The 23435-nt window shown below is 37.3% G+C and overlaps 1 long non-coding RNA gene across 13 annotated transcripts in view; it reads left to right on the top strand.

The window, feature by feature from the left end:
* LOC115675889 (uncharacterized) overlaps positions 1-23158 on the top strand; it is a 43543-nt gene extending 20385 nt beyond the window's left edge. For 8 of the 13 annotated variants that reach the window (XR_008817803.1, XR_008817814.1, XR_008817802.1 and 5 more), the window contains 2 exons: positions 3861-8101; positions 8237-13028. This is a non-coding gene — a long non-coding RNA (uncharacterized LOC115675889). Of the gene's footprint in view, positions 1-764; positions 8102-8236; positions 13029-23016 lie in introns of those variants that run through there. The other 5 variants (XR_008817805.1, XR_008817811.1, XR_008817806.1 and 2 more) reach the window with 5 other exon arrangements.
* Positions 23159-23435: the final 277 nt, after the last annotated feature.

Below are 23435 nucleotides of genomic sequence, written 5' to 3'. Positions count from 1 at the left end.
TCTATGATCGACAGCTGAGTTGTTGAGCTTTCGTTGAATGATGTGAAGGACTTTGCTCTCTCTAATTGACAGCTCCACGTTGTTAAGCTTTTGTTTGATGATAATATGGAAATATCATGCGAGTTAATCCCTTTGGGATGTGGGAACATTCAAATTACCATTCATCACTGAGCCTATGGAGATCTCATTTGGCTTCCTTGATCTTCCGCATCATGTCTTCTTCTTGGCATTTTTTGCCCATTTGCGCCACTGTTTTCTATGATTTCCTCTCTCTGTACATTTGATAGAATGGCTTTCTCATGAGGATTTATATTTGTGTATTTTATCCTATTGTCTACCTAACTGGCAATTTTTTACTTAATTTAGGCATAATCTTACTCTATTAGATAACCAGGAAATAAGCAGGGAACATGTCTTCTTGATTCCCTTCAGTATGCCAAGAAAGTTTGACTTACATTGAAGCCCGTGCATTGTTGTCTTCGTGAAGTTGTTATTTGAAATGCTTCTATATGCTTATCTTTTGGCCAAATATTATTTGCATATGAACATTCAAAATGCTAGCTTTTCATTGACATAATATTTCATTGCAATTGGAGATCTTCAAAACTAGAATTCACAAGAGAAAGTCCACCTTTTTTCTTAATGCTGCTGATTTTACCTTTACATAAGTCCTTGTCATGATCCCACAATTCTACACTTTATTCCATTGATAATTTCAAACTAGAGCTTGTTTGCTTGATAATTTGTGATATACCACATCTCAGTTATAGAAGCTTAACTTTGGTGAGCCGGCCTGGTGTTGAATATAACTGAGTGACATCCGTTGCAGTCCATGCTTCCTTGCTAGTGCAGCTGTAGTCTGCTGCATATATGAAGAGAGATTTTCTTATAGTTAGACATGTCAAAATAAAAAGTCTTATTTGCCGAAATTGATGCATTTTTGGAGGATTACGTACCCCAAGTTTGTGGCTCGTGCTGTAGTTTCGTAGTTTTGTTGCTGTGGTTGGCTAAGTTGGAGATGAACAGGTACATGAGAGTCCTCTCCGATTCCTAATCCATTTGTCAGAAGATTTCTGTTTGTTCCATTCACATCTCTCGTTCCATAAACCTGGAATGAAAAGTTTTCTATCTAAGGCTAAATATAGGGCTCTGACAACATGATACTATTGATTGGTTCTAGATTCTCAACTGGACAGCAGATATTTCATCTCTTATTATCCAAATCAATACCTTCTTATACAATTCCACGTTTTCTTGACGAACGAGGTTTACCTTCTTATACAACTCCACATTTTCCTGATGAATGAGACTTCCCTGAAGAGAGAGTGGTATTTAGATAATTGAACAAATATGGAAGTGACCACGAATATATGTGATTCAGCGTAAACCTTTCTGTTGAGTTCTTGTATTTCATCCATTAGTATTTCGTCCTGCAATCCACAGACCTCATATTTATCATCTTTTGCACTAGAAACTATGAGAACAAGCATTTAATTGGGGATAGGACTTCAAACCTTTTTCATTCGGACACCACGAAGACTCATTTCCAGTTGGTTCTCCAAATTCTGTAGATCTTTGACGGTTAATCCCGAGAGCTCTTCTCCCATCAGTTGCCTATTTTATGTTGGTTGTTTACAATTAAAATTTGTATACAAGGTTCAACAAATCTGCTAGAATAACACAAATGCAAGAGAGAGAATTTTTCTTCTAGATGCCTCTCTTTTTACTGAAAAATCTTACCTGTCTACAGTGCAGTGAACCATTCAAAAACACTCCTTTATTAACTGTTATGTTGGATAATTTGTTTGTCACATATGTTGTCAGGAAAAGCCATAGCACAAATGGTTAAGCATGTGGTTGACACTCTAACAGGGCAAGGATTCAAATCCCTACCCTGCAATTAACCCAGTTAGATTTTTTCATGGTCAAATCTGTTTCAAAGTGAAACTGATTCACTAGTTTGACATTTCTTGATCCTGGTCAAACCCAGCCGTTTACCAGTTCTACGTTCTCACATTATAATGGCATGAACCAGAAATTCAACCAGTGCTCTGTCTTGCTGGTTGAATTGGCCACAAGTCTGGTTTAAACCATCGGTATGTAGAGAATACAAAGAGGCCTTGAACAAGAGAAATGGTAGGATATTAGCTGACTAGGTTGATGGGCTAAAACTACTCTAACAGGATGCAATTCCCTTTTTTCAATGGTCACTGACCTATCATGTCCTATTTCAATTAGGAATGAAGTTCCTATCTTTTGGTTACCGTCAAGATTACAATGAAGGCAAGCCTAGACATGAGTTGTTGGCTCTTTTGTTTTTTTGATCTTATTTCTATTTCCTTAATTGTCTAATCTTAACTGAAAATTTCCTTGGTAGATTAACTTAGTGGGTAATAAATGTACCTATGATTTTCTTGCAAGCTTTGCAGTTGTTGCCTCAATGCTGCTGCTTCCCTTTGCCAAAGCTAGAGAATGGATGCATCATACGCGTTAGTTACATGGCAAAATATGTGTGACAAACATGCCTAAGCTTATGTAGTTCACATTACTGTGTACATAGCTGTAAAAATAAAATGATGATGGCTTCATCGAATCACAATGGTATTACAGGATAATGATGGCGATGTTTTAAACTGTTATGAAATTACTGGTCAAATATGAAGGAAATACTTGGTGAAGACTTTCGCTGTGGCAGCATATGTGTTACGTAGGATATGAATACTTCGATGCGTCAAGTTTGTTAAGTTTTTGCAAGATTTTTGATAATTCGAAGTTGAAATTTTTTAGAACATAGTAACACATGCCATTGATTCTGACTGATATATACATAGTGCAACACTTCTGCATGGCATGAGTTGTCTTGTGTAGCATTTTGTTGATCTAGTTGGTATAGAAATGCATACAATTCCATGGGTTTTTGATAGATGATGATGCTACTAGTATTTAATCCAACTGCCCAAAGTTACTGCCAGCAATCAACCCCTATGCTGACTGTGGCAAACTATAAGGAAAAGATGAGCATAAAGCTCTATATGACACTTAAAATGCAAGAAACCCTTGTCACTGTGCTTGTTCACTTAGCTGCTTCTGAAATGACAAATACAGAGTAGGAACACGATAAGGATGATTCTATAGGGATTGCTTTTAAAGTTTGATAATAACTATCAATGCCAGGAGTTTTTATGTACTTCAGGTCGTGTCTGAAATAGATATTGGCATCCACACCAATCTTAAGTTACATTAAATAACTTTGAATATCATTGTAATCAACCTTTATAAGTTGCCTTGGACCATTGTAAAATTTGTCAATTGAAGTTTCTTTGGCTTTTCATCCTCAATGTGTAATCATCCCCTCTGCTCCACTATTCATGTACTGGGCTCTATTTTTCAAGTTAGAGAGGAGTTATGGGCTTGAAGTGGATTGGACTAGATAGTCAAAAGAAAACGGATTTCCATAATGATACCCTGTCCATTTGTTGGTTGAATTAAGGGGTAATATTGAAGACCTTTTTATCGTATAGTTTGGGGAATTCATTCTGTAAAGTATATTTCATTAGGCTCAAATCACTTGTAAATGATTTGTATGATGGCTCAATTATGATATGTTGCTTCAGAATTGACAATACCTCTGTTATGTGCACCGGTTCCACTGATACACAATAAATCTAGTTGATCTTATAATTCACTTTCAACTGTCGAAATTTCATGCTGCAAATACATTTGTTCTAGCTGTCTAGCTGTCAGTTTTAGATAACTTTCTAGCAATAGATTCCTATAAAATATATTTGGAACATCCGTGCATCTTGTGGTCATTCTACATATGCATACAAGCAACTGCATGATCTTTAGTACATGTACAGGTCCTAAAACTGGATAAAGGTTGGGGCAATAATAGGGGTCTTACGTTGGGATACCTTCAAGTAAGTTAACAGCCTGCGTGGTTTAGTTTCAGTTCGTTTACCGACTTTTTTAGGCTCTAACAGCTGGTAATTTATGGCAAAGATCTTTTTCTGGCTGATATGGCGAGATCCTAGAAAGCAGACAAGAAGATTTAAGTAGGCTGCTGTTAATGAAAATTCTAAGCTTATCTACAGATCAGTTGTCCTTTGAAATAATTGTTCTGGATAGATCATACTACACAAGATCCTCTCAAGTAATAGTTAGATTACAAAGGTAACGCATTTACATTTTTCTGTATACAATTCAATTCAGATAATAAAGGTAATTATTGGTTAAATTATTCTATATGCAGATCAATAACTGAAATATAATCTGTATAGCATGACTTCTATGTTAATATCTCTCAATATCATAACCCTGTGAGGCTTGTCAACAGATTTGGTCTACTTAGCGCCTCTTGTTCTTCTTCCTTCCCCTCTTTGCTATGCTTGACTCTTTTCCTTAGTTTTTCTCTGAGTTTACTACTTGATTTCATGCAGCTTCATGGTCCTTTTTCATCTATCCGACTATATTTGGGGATTGATAGTTGTAACTACAATTTCCTTTTTTTATACTCTGTTGGCCCTTCCTATCTCAGCTGTCGCTAATCATTTAAAGATCTGGCTCTTGAAATGCAGCAGAGTTGTGCTACACAATACCCGACCATCCTACAGAAATGAATGTGTGGTGCTGTGGTATTGTATTGTTTGAAACTACGATTAATGGGTAAAAGAATACCTTAACTTCAGAGGTTGGATTTCCCAGCTGATGGTGATCCCCTTTTGATTTGTTGTATCTCTCAATTATTGATTTCATGCTGGAGCAGCAGATACAATCATGTCAGAAATGCAATCTTGCCAGAAACAGCATAGCAAAAATTAAGTGGAGATGCTGAATGTGATGTGCTAATGAGGAACAGTTGCTCAGTTTGGTTTAATATACTTTTAACTGCTCAGTAACAGGTTCTCTTCTCCAATTATTTTTTTGTGCTTAGGTACATTCATAGGATGTCCGACCAACAGGTCATTGGAGTCAATTTGAGACAGCAGGTTATTAATGTCTGTCAATTATAGCTCGATAACGATGTGTGGAGGAGAAAAAAGTTGAAGATAAGTACATCCTTTTGTCTTTACTTATAGTATCTGAATTCAGTCTTGTGAATTTCCCGTATGCTCTTGTATTCTTGCCTATCCTTGAAGACTTTGACATAAAACAAAAAAAATTCAAAATAAAGTATCTTAGTACATCCCCTTTGAATTTTTGCTCATATTCCTCAGGACACTGCATTCAAAGACATGCATACCGAGATGAACTTTTAAAATACATGCATTCAAAGCTTTTATGGGTGTCATCGATTTCTCACTATTGCAAATCAGTTGTGAAGAGAACTAAATACCAGTGTTTTCAGAACTGGACCTATTTGCCCATGTGGTCGGTTCAACCGGTGGAACCGCTAGTTTAATTTTTCTGTACTTTAAAAAGAGTTGCTGACGTACGTCATATGTGGAAGCTTATCTATGTGGTTAAAAGCACTTCAAATTAGTAGATTTGATCCTTGGTACGCTGCAATCACTTTTTATGCTTTGGCTTGTCAGTAAGCAGTAAGTATTCTTGTCTCACATTAAAAAAGTAAGAGCGATCTGTGGCCCAGTGGCAATGACTAGCATATGCGCTTGAGGTTACTGTTTCAAACCTGGAGCATGCAGCTTGTTGCTTTTTTAACAAAAGACCAGTTCTGACCCAGTCCTGACCCAGTTCAATTGAAGTGGGTCAACATTTGTTCAGTCCAGTCCGCTATTGGACCATTAGCAGTTTTACTAGCTTGAACCATGACAGACAATGAAACGGTTCCTCCCTGCTCTAACTGGTTGAACAGGTCAGACTGGCCTGGTTTTGAAACACTGCTGGAAAGAGTTTAGATGCATGTTTGCATTTGCTAATGGCTGACGGTTAATGATTACTGTATGGAATAAATCAGTTATGTCATTTGAAATAGGGAGAACTATGCCTAAAATTGTGCTGAAGTGAGGATGGCAGGAACCATTTGCTATTTGTAGAATGGATAGCTAATTGAAACTATGCCTAAATTGTGCTGTACTTGCTAATTGAAACCATAGAGAATCTTTGGGAATAAAAATTTTGATCTTGTTGTGGACATGGATGATATTAAAGGAGTGGATGATCATAAATGCTCGGTGTCTGCTGGTGCTTAATATCAAGACATTTGGTTTACAAATTGCCTATAGAAACCAGAATCAGTGGATTGCAATGTATTGGTGCTTTGAAGAGTAAATGCTCTCAAGAGAGAGAACATGACACCGTTATCACCTCTATACAGAGTGGAGTGTATGTCCTTGGAATGACTTAAGTTGGTGGTACTTTTTGCATTTCTGCACTCTATCAATCACCCCTTTACTTCCCAAATTATGAAAAAGTTAATCTGTGTGGTAATATAACAAATGTAACAATTATCAAATGCTGAATGAATCTCTGAATTCTTGCACCTTCATAAGAGGCAGTTATGACTAGCTTTCTCTTCACTTCCCATCATATGACAAGATCCACCAGGCTTTGGGTATTATTAGCATACGATCTTGGTTGGTGCGATTATAAGGGTGGGGATATGTGCAGCAGGTGTTAAGAGAGGATGCTTTCATACTTTTATTTCCTCCATAAATAGTTAAGAGGTTATCTTCCAGATGGTTTTGCATCTGTGCCTTGGAGATAGTAAATACTTGAATGTCATAAAGTTGAGAACTGCAATGATTAATCTATTGAAAGAATTTGCCATTATTAGGAATAGTCACTGTGAAAGTGAGCTTATATTGATGGTGCAGCGTTAGAGAAAAACTTAATTAGGTGTGCGATGTCCAGTGCAAACTGCAGCACTCACCAGTCACCACAGATAAAACTAAGAACAAAGGAAGAGTATGCATAACAGGCAACATATGCATTGGGCACCTTTTACTAGGATGCATTAACCTCTTTGGACTGTATAGAAGCTTTCAGCAGCTCCATTATATCACTTTGGGGATGCAATCCATAGAGGGGAGTCAAATCTTTAGTCTCCTAACATCTTGTTTGCCTAATGCTGACAATGGAGTCATGGCTGGCAAATCTACTTCTCCTCGCCTTGTTTCTGAGTAATCTTCACCTTACATGTGTGTTTAGTTCATGCCTACTTTCACTTGTCAACAAACAACTTTTCAAGAAAACCACATAAATGTTAACAACCTGAATGAGGTTACTGTTGCAATGTGACCAACATCTTATCCTGACGTGCCATTAACGATAATCTCTTTTTCAAATGCTTTTCTGCATTGTAATGCATGCCTTCATCTACGCTCTCCTCAACTGAAATATGAGGCCTAATCTGAGCTGCAATTGATGATTATTCCTTTAAATGTTTTTCCTGTGCTATATCTTTCAATAGACTGCATGACAGACCAAGCCATTAGATCATCAACTTCGATACCACTTCAGCTTTTGATGGAAATCGATTATCTTGGGTTGGGAAGTCAAATTGCCAAGGATTTTGACACCAGGTTTTCTCAAAGTCTGCAAAAGGTTTCTAGTGGAAATCCAACAACTCAAAATAGAGTCAATGCCAAGCCTTAACATTCTGACCGATTATAGGTAGAAATGATAACTTTTTGACGGTTTTACTAAGATTCTACACCCTGTGAGCAGAAGGAAGGAGGTGGAACACCATGTTGATGGAAGCCCTCTTTCCACAGCCTGTGGGCAGCTGCCAATTTCTTGAATCAGAACTCTATACTTAGAACCATCATGCAGAGCAAGATATGCATCTTTAAATCACTTTAAAGCTTAGATCAATGAATGGAAAGAAAAAGGGGATCAAGGCAGTTCATTTTCACTTCGGTTAGTTTATTGTGGTCTGGTCATGGCTTGGGACAAGTGCTATTGTAGTCTTCTCCTACGGTAGCTGCAGATTCTGTACCAAACTATGTTCAGAGGGCAACACAGCCGACTTGTTTTCGAATAAGGTCAAAAACAAACCCGGGTTGGTTATCTGTTTTACTTTTATAAGGCAACCAATGTGCAGGTGTTGACTTATTATGGTGTTGCATCTGGTCATGATAGTTGAAATGTCCACACTCTGGTAGGTGGTTTACGTTCTGCTTCTATTGGGAGACAACAGGTGCATCTTTTCTTGGGTTTTGTGCCATTGTGGCATATTGCAAGTTCTATACCAGGAAAAAAAATCACATCATTAAATTATTTTACAGTGCTGATGGTAACAATTTTCGTCATTTTGGTTAAATTGAAAACACAGGTTCTCAGGGTGGAGGTGTGTTTTGCTTGCATTTAGAAGAGATTGCTCTTTGATAGTGGTTCGTGCCTGTGATGTGACAATTCCACCCATTGAAAGTTCACCTTGACAGAAGCAATGGGAAGTTCAAATCACGCACTGAAAAGAAATGTCAAGGCATGGCTACCTTCCAGTTGGAGTAAATTTCTGACATCTACTCTTCTTTTCTACTTCTTCTTTTGTGGTAGTAATTGGTGCAAACCTTTACGTTCAGGGTAATATTTTCCAAATTCTATCTCATTACTAAGTCCAATGCGGGCTTGACGTGTTCTACAACTCTAGTTGACCAGTGATTTTAATGTCATTGGAGTAGGTCTGTCCTGATGCTAATGATTTTATGGAGTAGGTTACAATTTTGGGGGAGTTAGTCTTACTAGATATTATGGTGTTTTAGTTAACTGGGTATAGTGTTGGTATATAATTGTTACTGTGTTGGTTAGTAGTTATTATGCTCACAAGGATTTCCATCATTATGGAAATTTGATAGTTGGTTGTTGATAATGCATTACATGGCACTGCATCTATCTTGCTACTAAATGTAGTGTATACAATGTGAAGAAGCAACAAGTCTGGGAAAATGAGCACAAACAAATGGGCTTGTGCACTTTAACGCTTATGACATTTGAGTGGTCTTTGAACTGGAAGAAGCTCTTTGGCTTGTTTGGGAAAAAGGAGGGGAGGTGGAAAATGAAATTGGGTTTGAAAATTGGGGAAAGTTTGAATATTTTGGGAAGCAACTATGAGAGTGATAAGTTAGGGAAAACTTTGCAAAGCGGTTTGCATTTGTGAAGTTTTGAGTTAAGCAGATAAGTAGCTGCGTTTAATTTTGGGCCTTGAAAAGATAGGCTAAGGGCTCAAAGAGGTCAAAATAACTTTTACCAAATTCAAACTTTTAGTCAAATGGCTTTGAGAGTCTAAAGCTAGTATTTAAAGTCTTTCCAATCTCTGCCTAAGCTCGTCAGAACCTAAATCCAAATGCTTTTGTGATGCTATCTGTCGACTGTGTCAAATGTTAGACATGATAAAGGCTTAGTTGGTAAAGATCAGTCTAGCTGTAGTTGTGCTTGAGCCTCACCGGCTCTTCGCCAGTTGAACAAGAAGGGAAGAAGGGGAGGAACAGGAAGGAAAAAAATTGACTTTTGAATGCCCAGTAGTGACATGTTGATGTTGGACGTCACACTTACCATTTAAGGTTCAAGGAAGTATAAGACATTGCAAATAGTATCCTCATGAGAGTTGGGACATACCTAAGCTCCATTTATGTAGGGTGCATTTAGTAAAACATTGCAAATAGGATCCTCACATTTCATACAATCTCTACAATCACTTTCTCTTCAGTCCCTTTTGCTAAACTACGACATGACATATGTAACCAAGAAAGCTAAAACAATGACTTCCCTTCACAGCCTAGGTGCTCGTTTTTATGCACTGAACCTAGATGATGGAATTCCCTGGGCCCTATTCACTCTGTTCCTCTGCTTGAAAGGCAAGTTGAATTAGTAAGGTGTTCCATCGATTCACACAAAAGAACTTCTAACTGGCCATTTCATCCCATTGAAGCTATCGATCCAAATCCAATCTAGATGCATCAACTTATGGTTGGTTCTATTTTGCTCTCTCCAATCATTCTACTAAGGCATTTGATTCTATGTCACTCAATAGAGGGGAAAATCCAAGACGATTAAATTTAGGACCTATACTTCAATTAGAGGCACAAAGAAGACCAGTACAATAGCACAAAAGTATCCATCACACATAATACAGTGTCAAGCATTTGATAACGAAGGTGTAGAAGCTCTTTACACCTTAGAAAGAGGCGTTTAGGCCATCTTCTTTGCTTAGTGTAATTACTAGTCTGGGAGAAGGGATGCTCTGTTTTTAGAAGGCTATCTATGTAAACAACATGAAAAGTTAGAGAATGAAATTAGGCTGGATTCTGAGGCGACAGAAACTCAATATGTATGATTTAGAGGTCGAATTACTCATTCATTTACAGGTGTTATGATTGTATAAAAAATATGGATCTATGAAAAGTGGTTTGTTGAGCAAGACATGTTTTGTTTGAGTGGCACGTCATATTTTTCCTTTTTCTTTTAAATAAGGTTTTGTACTGATCTGAATAATTGATCGTTCCACCGAGGGTTAAGGATTGGCTGTGTTCTAGTTCTGGCCATGAAACAGTCAATTCTATGTAGGAATTGAACAGATTGGGTTTAATAGCCCTGGAGCTAGTTGCTAACATGATTTAGAAGAAGTAAAAAGTTTAAACAAAAAAATCACCGACTCTGATGAGAAGTCCTCATCGACCACTTAACGCATGAACACCAGCAGTTGTTGTTATCTAAAAATGGCTACTAAAGAGTCTGACAAGCTAAGTAAAAATCTAACCAGAGCAGGTTGTGATGAAAATTCAAGCACCTCAAATTTGATTGATGTCTTGCCGAGTCATTTGCAGGACATCGACCAAAATTGGAATTCTCTTCACCTCAAGAAAGGGAGACAAATATATGGTAATCAAATAATGAGAACAAACAACAGGTCATCAACATACATTTGGTGCGAGTTTGAAGGGCAGGTGTATGATATGTAAATGACATGCATGTACCTTCTCTTGAAGTAGAGATTCTGATTCTCTTCTCTCAATTGAGTTCCCCTATCATTAAGATATAAGAGTTTGAAAATGTGAAAGTAAAACTTTTTATTGGGCTATATTTTCTTCTATCACTAGTTGGCTGAAGTTCTCATTATTAGGAAAAATCCCTATGGTGCTTTGAGAATGACAAAACATTCTAAGTAAACTAGCATATGCTAGTGTGTAGAAGATATTACCTCTACTTACACAGATTTATATGCAGATGGTGTTAGTAATAGGACGCTTAAGAGTGTAGAACTATATTTGCTCTAGAGAAGGTGAACAAGCTATCGAACGTGAGCTATGTTGAAGACTAGATGGACCTTGCAAATTGAGAATTAGTTATTGGAGGAATATGTTGATGTTTGGGATTGTGAACAAACCAGATGATGTATGATTGTCAAAAGGATTTGGATTGACCATCGGAAGGTGAATGAACTAGAGGACATGAAGATGTCAATAAACTTAGATGGACCTTGCCAATGGTTAACAACCTAGAGGGCATGTGATCATGGAAGAGTTTGGGTAGACCAAGTAGAAGGTGAACATTCTATAGAACATAAGGACGTCAATATGCTTGAATGAATTTAAATGGAGGAGGAGAACAAGCCTGGGTATATAAAAGCTTGGATGGACTTGACTGCAGACGGTGCTGTTGCTAAGAGTTGTGATTCTGCTATGAGCCTCTATAATCCTGGAGGGAAGATCCAGACTCTTTATCAATTTGATTTGAATTCAATTAATGTTTTTTAGTAGGTTGTTGGATTCCACAAAAAGTGGACTTGAAAAGAACAATTTACCATTTTTGGGCAGGCACCCTAGAATGATAGAATGCTGGCGAAGCAGAACTGACTATTTTGAGAAATTGTCGCTTCAGAGCTGTAGAGTGACATTTTGCGATTGCAGATAGTAGAATTAACGGCTACTCATGGGATTTGAATTTCAAGTGGTCATTTGAGATTTCATGGCTATAAATATAACCCAAGAGATATAATACACTTGAGTGTTCATCTTCTTGTTGTCCTTGTGTGTAGAAGTAGTGTACATATGATTGTATTTGTCTGAAACAAAAATAAGATAAGAAAGTGTTCGGTGTCGTTAGGATTGCTTGTGTTATGTAAAGGGAGATCTATAAGTAGAAGGAAGTATCTTCAAATGTTGTGGCATCTCAAGGATAAATAGTGAACTCCACCTCTGATTTGCTGTTAGAACTGGGAGAGTGGAGTAGAAGATTACTGTTTCTGTATACACGATTGTTTTTGGAACACCAATGCATGTTCTATACACAGTCCAATACTTTTAGTGAATTTTTTTTTTGAATTTCCTTAGATAACCAATTCACCCCTTATTAGTTGTTTTTGTCTAATCCATTTATTATCCTCGAACATGCCTATGATTGGTGGGTTATAAATCATGGATATTACTCACAAACAAACTTAACTAAATAAAAATGTGTGTAATGTGCATAACTTCTAATTCACCAATCAAAAGATTGATTAGAGAAAAAGTGGCCATTTTGCATTGGCCTTTTCCTAGTGATCAAGGGAAAGAAAGTTAGAAATAAGAAAGATTCATGGAAGCTAGTTATTATGGGAAAGAAAGGCAGATATAAGAGAGAACTTATTGAGCTTCCCTCCTGCATTTTGGTCTCTGTCATTATTCTTTTTTATCCTAATAATTAAGGGCACAGGTGTGGAGAACCTTATCCAGAGCAGATTATACACGATTGGTGGGATTTGAACAAGTGACATCCAATTCATGAAGAAAAAATCTTCCAACACTCTTAACTAATTGCGCCAACCTTGAGGGGTTGTTCTTTTTCATTGTTCTCGTCTTTAAAATGATTCTCTAACAAAAATAAATCAATTAAAATTGGGTTAGTGATTTTATTGAAATTCATCTATTGATTTGTTTGGTAGGTCCTCTCTCTCTCTCTCTTCCTGGATGTAAATGTGCTCTCTAGAAAGTTGGCCAAGTTAAATAGATACGTATAGTGCCACATTTGTTATGGACTTATTTTTTTCCATGTAATAACTGGAGATCTATCCCTTCCTTCTCTTTGTCCCACCAATTTGAGCGACTCTACGATTTTCAGTGAAGTCCGTAAATAAGCGTTTTTTGATCCATTCCTTCCCTCCTCGTTAAGTGAGGATTCATGCAAGTTGATCAATATGTAGATGGTAAATATGTTTATGATGTATCCTCTCGATCAATATTCGAGAGAGCCAATAGTTTGCACGTATGAGGAATGACATATGCAAAGGCCAAAGGTGTCGAGGTTGCCTATCTATTGGTGTGAAGGAGAAAACAATGGTTATATTAATGAGTTCTAGAAAAAATTATATGCTTATACAATTAATGTTACCATGTCTAAAGTACATTCATGACAAGAAAAATCTTTATATATATAACAATGCCGAAAAGTTATAAGCATAAAATCGATAGAAAATTACGTGGTTGAGATGAGATTGTTTATAAGATTTGTGGATGCTTTCGAAGGCATATCAAAACAAATGAGCGGGTAAGAGAAATTGTCCGTAGACTCCAACCAAAGATAAGGTGATAGAAAGATGCGGATGCTATTGAAGCAGTGATCTTCACGAGTTATTTTGTGAGTAATGACAGTTTTGCCTTATCTATCGTTCTCGAATAATTTTTATGAAAAAAAAAAAAACAGGGGAAGAAGTAGTGCAACATCAAGCTCATTAAAAGGGTAAAAATTTTCAAATGAAAAATAGACATTTCAATGAAAATACTTTTCATGATGAAGAAGATGCAATTTGGAAATGACTCCTCTCAAATTGGTCGAACATTAGAATCCCCCAACTCAATTGAGGGGGCTACTATCACAGCTTATGTAGTCAATTATGCGGATGCTATTGAAGCAGTGATCTTCATGAGTTGTTTTGTGAGTAATGACAGTTTTGCCTTATCCATCTTTCTCGAATAATTTTTATGAAAAAAAAAAACAGGGGGAGAAGTAGTGCAACATCAAGCTAATTAAAAGGGTAAAAATTTTCAAATGAAAAATAGACATTTCAATGAAAATACTTTTCATCATGGAGAAGATGCAATTTGGAAATGACTCCTCTCAAATTGATCGAACATTAGAATACCCCAACTCAATTGAGGGGGCTATCATCACAGCTTATGTAGTCAATTCTTTTGTAAATATGAATCTTGTTATTAGCCAATTCTAAAAATATAAATTTTGGCAAAAGAATTCGATGTTCAGAAGAAGTTTTCCTTGAACTAAATTAGATAGTGAAAGCCATGGAAAATCAGGTGGAGGATATTTTGTCAAAAACCCTTTTTTCACCCTAATATCGCAATTTTCCGGTTAAAAAGTAACTTTACAATTATAAATCTAAGATCTTCCTCTCTAAGTTTTGTGCTTTCCGTGTGCACGCTAGTTTTAGTCAATTGTGAATTGACTTGCACAAATTTATTCAACTTCTAGGACATCTTTCAGTAGAGATGGCATTGGTGACGATCATAATAATTCGAAGTTGTAGGCTCTTTGACGATAATTTTCAAGCTTCTTGACTAACTATGGTGTGAAGGCTAGATGCAATGACTACTCGGCTCGACACTCCTACGTCGAATAGAAACAAAACTCGGCAAAGAGAAGAGAACATGCTTGCAGTCAACAATTCAGCATGTTTTGTCAATTTTACAATAGCCAAGCTTTATAGCCGGACCTCTTACAACAGTTCAGTATGTTTTGGCTATTTGATTATTGAAGAATTTACTTCATATGTAAATTAAGTTTACTATTACCCTCAAGGAAAATTAGTTACTTTTCAATATTAGGGAGACATATCCTTTCAAGCTCGCATGAGAAGACTACATGGAGTTAATGGAAAAATTATTGAACAAAAGATTTTTGTGGATTGGTCATGATCATCATTCATTTTTCTGGGATCAAAAGTCTGAACTGTGAGAAGAAGCGTCTTTTGAGGGCAATGAAACCCTAGGACCATGTTTTCATTGTCACCAAGAAATTTAATCACCACAACGAAAAGGAAATTGAAGATTAGGGTTTTGAGTCAAATGATGAATCTTTTAATAAAGACAACTTCCATGATGAGGAAGAGATCATTCTCAGAACAATCTTTTACAGTTGATATAGATTTAGAAAATAATTAATATTGAGTACATAATTGCCAAACCTAAGTCATATATTTCTCCAAAGTCTTGCTATTAGCTGAGAAAGAGGTTGTATGGTTCGTTTGATTATCCTGAATAGATTGGGGAAGTCAAGTGTGAAAATTAATCGTTACTCCAGGAAAGAAAATTTCAGTGATCTTGAAGTTGTGTTATCAAAATTCAAGATGTTTCCAAGGAGTTTGCTGAGTAGGAGAATTTGATATTTTAAACTCGAAATCGAGTTTAATGAAATTGTATGATGCGAGAGTTTATCATGATAAGTTGAGTTCCGATGCAAATTTTTGATATTAAATATTCCAAAATGGATTTTAGAATGCAAGATGTGTTGTTGTAAGCTATCTAAAAAATGAACGGTGTGAGAATAATTGAAACCCAGATTCTTGTTGGTGGGTTGAATGTAGTTTCTTAAGATTTGAAATCTTTCCCATCCATCATATAAGTACATGCATTTGTGACGCATCGGAGGTTAAGGCACAATAAGTCGAGGAGATGATTGAACAAGCCTCGAAACTTTTAGGGTTTAGGGTTCCATGAATGCTCTAAAATATTCTCAAGAATATCATGGGCAATGTATACTTGTATTCTAGTGAAATCTTCTAATTGATAGGGGTAGATGATTGATGGAGAAGTTGGATCTTTATTGTTAGATCAATAGAAGATTTGCGTTTGCAAAGTTGCTTATGTATAGAGAAGGGTCTTCTCCTACTCATTTATCATTCTACATCCAACACAATAAGAAGTAATAGAGCATTTTATCCCAAAACACTCCTCTCTCTAAAGTTTCTCTCTATAGTCCTTGTGTGCCAAGCGAGTGAGTGAAAGATCAATTGAAGAGAAGGCTGAGCTTAGGAGACTATAGTAAGGGGTGAACGAGTTAAATGAAGACTTAGTGCACAAGTCACGATGTCAAGGATCGGCCTGTGATAACTAATACCAGAGCTAGTAGTAGTGGATAAACTGTTTGAGAGAGTTGGTAATACATACCAAGTGATTAAGAGTGTTGGAATCAAATGCTACCACCATTGGTTCTATTGGAGACAAGGCTCAAGAGAAGGGTTCTCATGCCAACAAGACTAGAATGAGGGATATCATGTCCTCGTTTGAGGAGAATCTTGTCGAGGTGTTGTTGATCGTGGGTATATTGAAGGATGTATATGGGGACTTGATGGAGAGAATTGAGCAGGTTAAGGAGATGCTTTGCGATGAGTTCTCGACCACCTATAATCAACTTGTTGGCTCGTTGCATGAGAGGAATGTGTCGGGTGGTCTTGGACATACTTTCCCTCATACTTTGAAATTGACCATCCGTCCATTGTCTAACTGATGTGGGATAACCCCAACAATCTCTCCCTCTCACAACGAGTAATGGGTTAGAGCAGCAACAACTCATGTCTCATGTGTAACTGTTAGGTCCAGACTTGTTGGTAACTTGAGCTTTTATTAGTGTTGAGTAGTTTTTGACCTCTCTCATCCCAAAAACTAGCTCAAAAGATAAGGCTTTCTCTTACACTTATAAATTGACCACCAACCCCTTCCATAATCGATGTGGGGTAACTCTAACAGAATGATTTTCAAGTTTTTGGTGGAGGACCTTCAAGGCGAGCAAAGGATAGTTAAAGAGGAACTCAAGGCTTACGAGACGGCTAAAGCCAGCGAGATAATCATCATTATCCCGAGTCCAAAGGTGGACGTTTTGAAGCCAAAGGAGTTCAAGGTAGATTGGTTTGCCAATGAGTTGGGCAACTTCTTATGGGGGATGAAACAATATTTCACTAACGTGGGTATCAAGGATAAGGAGACTAAGATATGATCTGTTGCAATGTATTTAACTGATATTGCTATGTTTTGGTGGCGATGTAGGTGCGACAATCAGAGGCGGGGTGCCAAGCTGATCAAGTATTGGACCGCCTTTGTCAAGTATTGCCAGGATGATGTCATGAAGTAAGTTATGACATCTCACTTAAAAGGGCGACATTTGTGAGTATGTGCGAGAGTTTACCTAGCTCTTGTTGGAGATTATGATCATGACCGAATCCAAGGCTCTATATTAATGGATGCGCTCAAGTTTTGAGCGAGGTTGGAATTACAACGCTGAGGAGTGCAAGAGCTGTCTAGGGCTCTAGCTGCGACCAAGTCCTTCATTGATCTCCATTGGATCGACTCTTCTAACTCTGAGGGAAAAGTTGGGGGAGTGGATCACCACCACAAAGAAAAAAAGGAAAATGAAGATGTCCATGACCAAAGGGACAAATGTGAAAAGCCTCTTAAGTGACTAGTGGAAGAATCCACAAGAAGAATTGTTCGAGGATCGGAAGAGGAAGTCGATCGAATGCCTCTTTTACGATAGGCCTCACCATGCTCGATATTGCGAAGAAGAATAAGCTTTCGGCAATGTGCTCCATGGAGGAGGAGGAGTTGAGGCAAGAGAAGCGGAAAGTGCAGATTGTGACATTGAACCTACACAACTCCTTAAAGACTCAAATACCACCCAAGAAGCCTTCAAGATCGAGTTTGCTATTCGTGGAGCCAACCCAAAATCATTTCAAGGCAGTCCACTCATACAATGTAGCGGCCGTGGGCTTTGCTTGAGACATGGATACGAGCAACGATGATTCAAAGTGGAAATCTTTAACAAGGTGGATGCCATAATCGACATGAGGATCGATTATTGAGAGTTGCCATCCATAATGCTGATGATTCGTGGGTTGACGTCAGCCAAGATTATCTCCCTGATATGACTCGTGGAGGGAAAATTGAGAGTTGAAAAGCTCGTGTCAAGGACAAGACCCCAAACTTTGAAAAGTCCAAAGGTGGAGTTGGAGCGGTCCAAGCTATTGGGAAAATCCCTTAGGATATTTTGAAGATAACAAAATAATTAAAGACTATTAATGTGTTTGTTGGTTGAGTAAATCAGGTGAAAGATGCAAAAGCCGTTATGTAGATGTTGTCCTGACAAGACATTTGAAGGTTGTGACTTCTCAATCATGGGGAACAAGGCATTGGGCGTAAAGGTGTCTACAAGTTGGAGGTACCTGAGTAGAATGTGAATAAGCTTAGAACGAGGAGTTTGGTAAAGTTTGAATGTACCATGAATAGGTGAATAGCGAGGTAGAGCCATGATCGCTTATATGCTTGGAGAGACCAGAAGATAGATGCAAGAGTGAAGTTGATATACTTTGCAAATAACGAAGATATCCAAAGTAGGAAGTGAAAGGCTAGCGATAACTGGATGGACCTTTATGGAGGTGAACAAGTCATGAAGAATGAAAAGTTTGTGGAGACTTGGAGATGCCAAACAAGGTGAACAGTTTATATAGTTTTAGATCACTGAGATATTGAAGAAGATCAATGGATAGTAGTTCATAAGTCGAATTGAAGCAAATAGCTTGATATACTCATGAATTGCTGATAAAAGCAACTGCCTCTATCAATTGTGAAGAACATGTTCAAATCGTGTATGTGTGATTTGGATAAAAAGACCAAAATATTTCTTTGACTTAATTTGCAGATCATAAGATAATCCAGAAAATTATTCAAGAAAGAATTTGATCAATTATTAATCATTTGGTGATAAAGATTATTTCCTACTAGGGCAACTCTATTCGCGGAAGTAACAAGATTATTAGAAGATTTGATTGTATGGGTAACCAGATCTCTGGTGATTTGATAGCTTATCTCCAATGGCTAGTTTGAAGATTGACAACTATAAGAAGATCGATACAAGCCGAAGTAGATACACAAGAGCTACGAAATAGAGAAAGCTTTATATTTTGATGCATATTGTGAGCGAGTTACAAGATGCTCACACTGATTGTAATCTCTTTTGAGAAGAGTACAAGTATTATAGTAGTGCTTAAGATTGGTGGTGTGATCTACCAAACTTCAGGTAGAGTTAGCTTCGAGTAGAAGCATAAGCAGGCTATTCTTGTATTTACTCAAGGATTACTAGAGGAATGCAGCCTATTGATGGCTGTTAGTTTGGAAGAGTAAACGTAGACTTAATCTATGTCAAACCACTATAAAGATCTGCGTGCATCTAATCTCTACCTATGCGCTTATTTATTTAACTGTTTGATAGAAGCATCACACTTGATATTAGCAACTTACTCTTTCATCTATCAAACTGTTCTTGATTCTATTTATTCCGCAAAAAGTTACCGAGTTTCATTAAATAACCTATTCACCCTGCCTCTAAGTTATATCCCTAGCCACAACACAAGTTAACTCAAGAAGGGATGCCTATAAATGTGCTTTTTCCTAAAGCGAGGGACTTGACAATCAACTTCAAGTTGGCCAAGTCAAGGGAGGAATCGCTAGTGGAACAAGTTAAGGTTCAAGAGTCATGCCACCGTGAACTCGACAAAAGAAAGACTAAACGACGTGGGACACAGAAGAATCACTAACCTACGATGAAGCAAATAATCCAAGGAATGATTTGATCAGGAAAGCAAAAGGACTGTGAATCGAGAGCATCGAGGCTGTCAATCAATTGGGTAGGAGAGAATGTCATGGACCGGATGTTTTCAAGGCAAAATAGGCTGATGAAATGGCCGAAATGACTGAGCAAACCTTAAAACGTCTAGGCATCTAAGGTTTCATGTGTATTTTAAAAATGTTCTCGAGAGAATATCGGTAATGTACAGTTGTATTCTAGAGATTTCTTATAATTAATGAGGATAGATGGGAGATTGGAATATTGGATTTCTACGAATAGATCAATGGGAGATCAACGTTTGCAATTATAGGGGTTTATTATTTGCATCATCCCACATCTAACACAATAAGAATCAATAGAGCATTCTCTTTCAAAACACTTCTCTCTTTGAAATTACTATCATGGATCCAGGGTAGGCGAAATGAGCAAGTGAAGGATCAATCAAGGGGAAGATTAAGGTTAGGTGGCTCTAGTAATGTATGACCAAGTCAAAGGAAGCCTCACTGGCGTACAGTTGCGATCTCAAGTGTCGGCACATGACACATAGTCCATGCTAAAAGTGCCAACTCGCAACATTAAAACCTATTAATATAATTGGGGTTTTGTTGAAGATTGCCCTATGATATTTATTAAGCATACTTTATCAAAATATTGCAATTTTCAAGAGAATAGTTATGAATAACATGAGGACAATCAGTGCATTCAAAACTGTAAAATCTTTCCAATTGATTTTTTAACGGGTACCCTTTTAAGTATTGAGTATATAACTGATGGAACACATACGTATGATTTACAAAGTCCATATAACTAATTCACAGAACACAAACGTATGATTAGATACTCAAGAAAAGAAAATCATGAAATACAGCATTTAAGTCCTCGTAAGGTGTCTCAAAAAGAAACCTAGGATGGGATGAGGACAGATTGTCGAAGGAATCTTTCCATGTATAGTAATTGCTGAAAGCTATGAACACTAAGTGATCTTTACGTACTCCCAACCCATGCCCTCCAATCACACGCCAGTGGTCCTCTCAGTCGTATTACAGATATTTTACACTTCTTAAACATTATTTAAGGTAATTGGTCGGCTGACACCAACCTTGGAGTAAACCCATTCATGGTGTAAGTTATGAAGATCATTATAAACAAATGATATTCATCAACATGGCCTCCTTGACACATCGATTCTAGGACCTACACAATTAGGTTGAGGAGTTTGAGGTCTTAGGAATTTGAGTAAGCCAGAAAAAACCACTGTCTAGGGTGTTGAAAACCTTTAATCCTTTGTCTAAGAAGTGATAAGACTAACCAAGAACTAAGTATCCTCTTTAGCTACTGTCCTATCAAAACTTACTTTAAAAAAAACTATACTCACAATTTGTGAAATTAAATCTATACATCTCCAATCACACTGCATCTTTCTAAATGACTGTTGTTCCATGTAATATCGAGATTACGGAGAGACCGAGTCTAGCATCTCTAACTCATGCCAACATGTCTAGCTATTCAAGAGCAAAAATCAGTGATGTGTTGTGGCTTGAATTTAATGAAATTGATTTCGATGATAACGAAGGAACTCATGAGCACACAGACGCGATGACATAAAAAATAGAGGTCACTATCTTCATGATCGATCATACAATAACTTTCGAATGAGTGGATGGAGCTATCGACCAAGCTTATGCTCGTATTTTTCATTTTAACCTTTTCAATGGCTCTAGATTAGAGACTCTGTTGATTTTCCTGGAAAACCAATAAAACCCAACGACCCTAGATTAGGAAGGGTAAAATTTGGGGAAAGAAATGATTGGAGGACGGCTACATCCGGTATGCATTCAACATTTTCCTTCATAATATCTTCCAATAAGTGGAGAAAACCCAACCTGTTTCTCTCTTAAAGATGATAAACTAGGGCAAAGGTCACTCACACTCAGCATGCACCCACCTAACAATATCAAAAGGCAATGTTTATACCAAGCAGTAGGCAATACAAACTACGCTCTCTCACTATCTTTCCCAATTTTCCTTGTCTTTCATAAAATATCATTGCAAAAAAGAAAAGAGAGAAAAATGGGAATAGGAAACTTTTTCCATTGTTATATAACTCTGTGAAATGAATGCAAACAGAATTTGAGACCAACTACGACCTTACATTCTCTTTTTGGTTCTCAATGCTATTGTCTTCTAGACGAGAAGTTAGGCCCTTGTCCTTTTCCTTCCCTTTGTTTCACCTTATATTCGTGCCTTCGCGTTCTTTGTAATGCTTCGGATATTTCGAGGACTTAAGTTAGAGTTTCTATCGTCATTATTAAGATTGGTCAAACTATGAATTTGTGATGACTTCGACTTTAACATTTTCGTTCATTTGGACATCTATGTATGACTTTGATCTTTTTCGCATGTTATTATAATTATAATACTTTTTTTTTGGGTTTTTCGCCATCGTATTATGTTAAAGGGATTGCTACATAGTTCACAAATTCCTTTCTCTATCCCTTTGACTTCAATGTTGCTTGGTCTTGGCATATCCCTTAGAGAACATTACCAGCATTAAGTTAGCAACTATATTCATCCGACGAATACCACCCTATGATACATATCTAATCACCCTCGACTAGTGATTAGTTAAATCATGGTTGAGTACTTATTCACATTACACATGGATCAAATGCATCACGTCTCTTGTACGAACGCACTGCTAAAATTGAGCTTTCCATTATCGTCTTCTTTAAAAGTTTAAGTTGTTATTAGAGAACACCATGGATCACATTGTTCCCTAGACATTGCTAAAATTTACAGAATCTAGATCTTTCAACATATTCTAACCTTTTCATGCACTTGAGGATACTAGAAACAAATAACTCATCGCCTAAAACCATATATGACTACAATAACAAAGGTTTCTTTTTGCTTCCTCTCGTGATATTTTTCTTTGATAGGTCCGGGTCCGGGTCATTGAGAATGTACCGCCACTAGGCCAAGTCCTTGATCCTGGCTATTCCGAGGATGTCAATGTCGATAGGCCAATGACCGGAAAGTTTTTCTTAATTTTTTGCAAATCATGAGCATAAGGGTACGAGGTTTTCTTTCAGTGTGACTACGCAAGGAACATTCTCTCTCCATCCTAATCCTGCAAACCTACAAAGTTTAATTTTTACTGAAGGACTCTTCCTTTTCAGGACTGATCATGAACCTATACACTGTCAAAAAAAAAAAACGAACTTGGATTTTAGCTCGTATAGCTATGAACTGCTCAAAAAAGGCTTGCCTTGCCACAATAAATAATGTTGGCCGTACTAAAGATTCCGTGCAGTGCATGTCCATATTGTAACTTTCAATACCTACATATATTGCCTTGAATTAGACAATCTAAGCTAGCACATAAGTAGAACTAGAAATTTAGTAATATCTATTTACACAAGGCTGAACTGGCAAAAGGCTAATGAAAGTAAATTCATTGTTGGTGAGTTTTCAACTTGTTTTTACTGGTTTTTACTTGGTCTGCAGGAGAGAGGGGACAAGGGACTAGCATTGAATGATTCGTCATTGCTACTTTCACCTGAACTGGGATCTGGATTTGTCTTAAAGTAGATGGAATTTTGTGAATGATCTTTTACAGTTGACGGCAGTACCTTGTTACTTCGAGAACTTAGGCACTTTTTCTTAATCGGTATTTTTCTCCTTGTTAGGACTTGAAGACTAGATTTACGAAGATGGACAAATGGCATCATAGAGTGATTTCTTTCAGCTCGAGGTCCCAAGTCGAGATACTAGCTAGACAGTGTTTGATGGAGTGAAAATCCGCTAAGGCTCGACTCCGTTATGCTTTGTGTAAGTGTCATGGGCGTGCAGAATCACGGTCTGTGACATAAGCATTTAATTAGAATTCGAGTAACTAGGTATCACCTCATTGGATGACATCTAAA

The sequence above is a fragment of the Syzygium oleosum genome, unplaced genomic scaffold (assembly GCF_021117445.2).
Source record: "Syzygium oleosum isolate NSW1041296 unplaced genomic scaffold, Sole_v2.1 Sole_v2.13, whole genome shotgun sequence".
Lineage (NCBI taxonomy): Eukaryota > Viridiplantae > Streptophyta > Magnoliopsida > Myrtales > Myrtaceae > Syzygium > Syzygium oleosum.
Note: the sequence above shows the minus strand (reverse complement) of the source record. Positions and strands in the feature narration are given on the sequence as shown.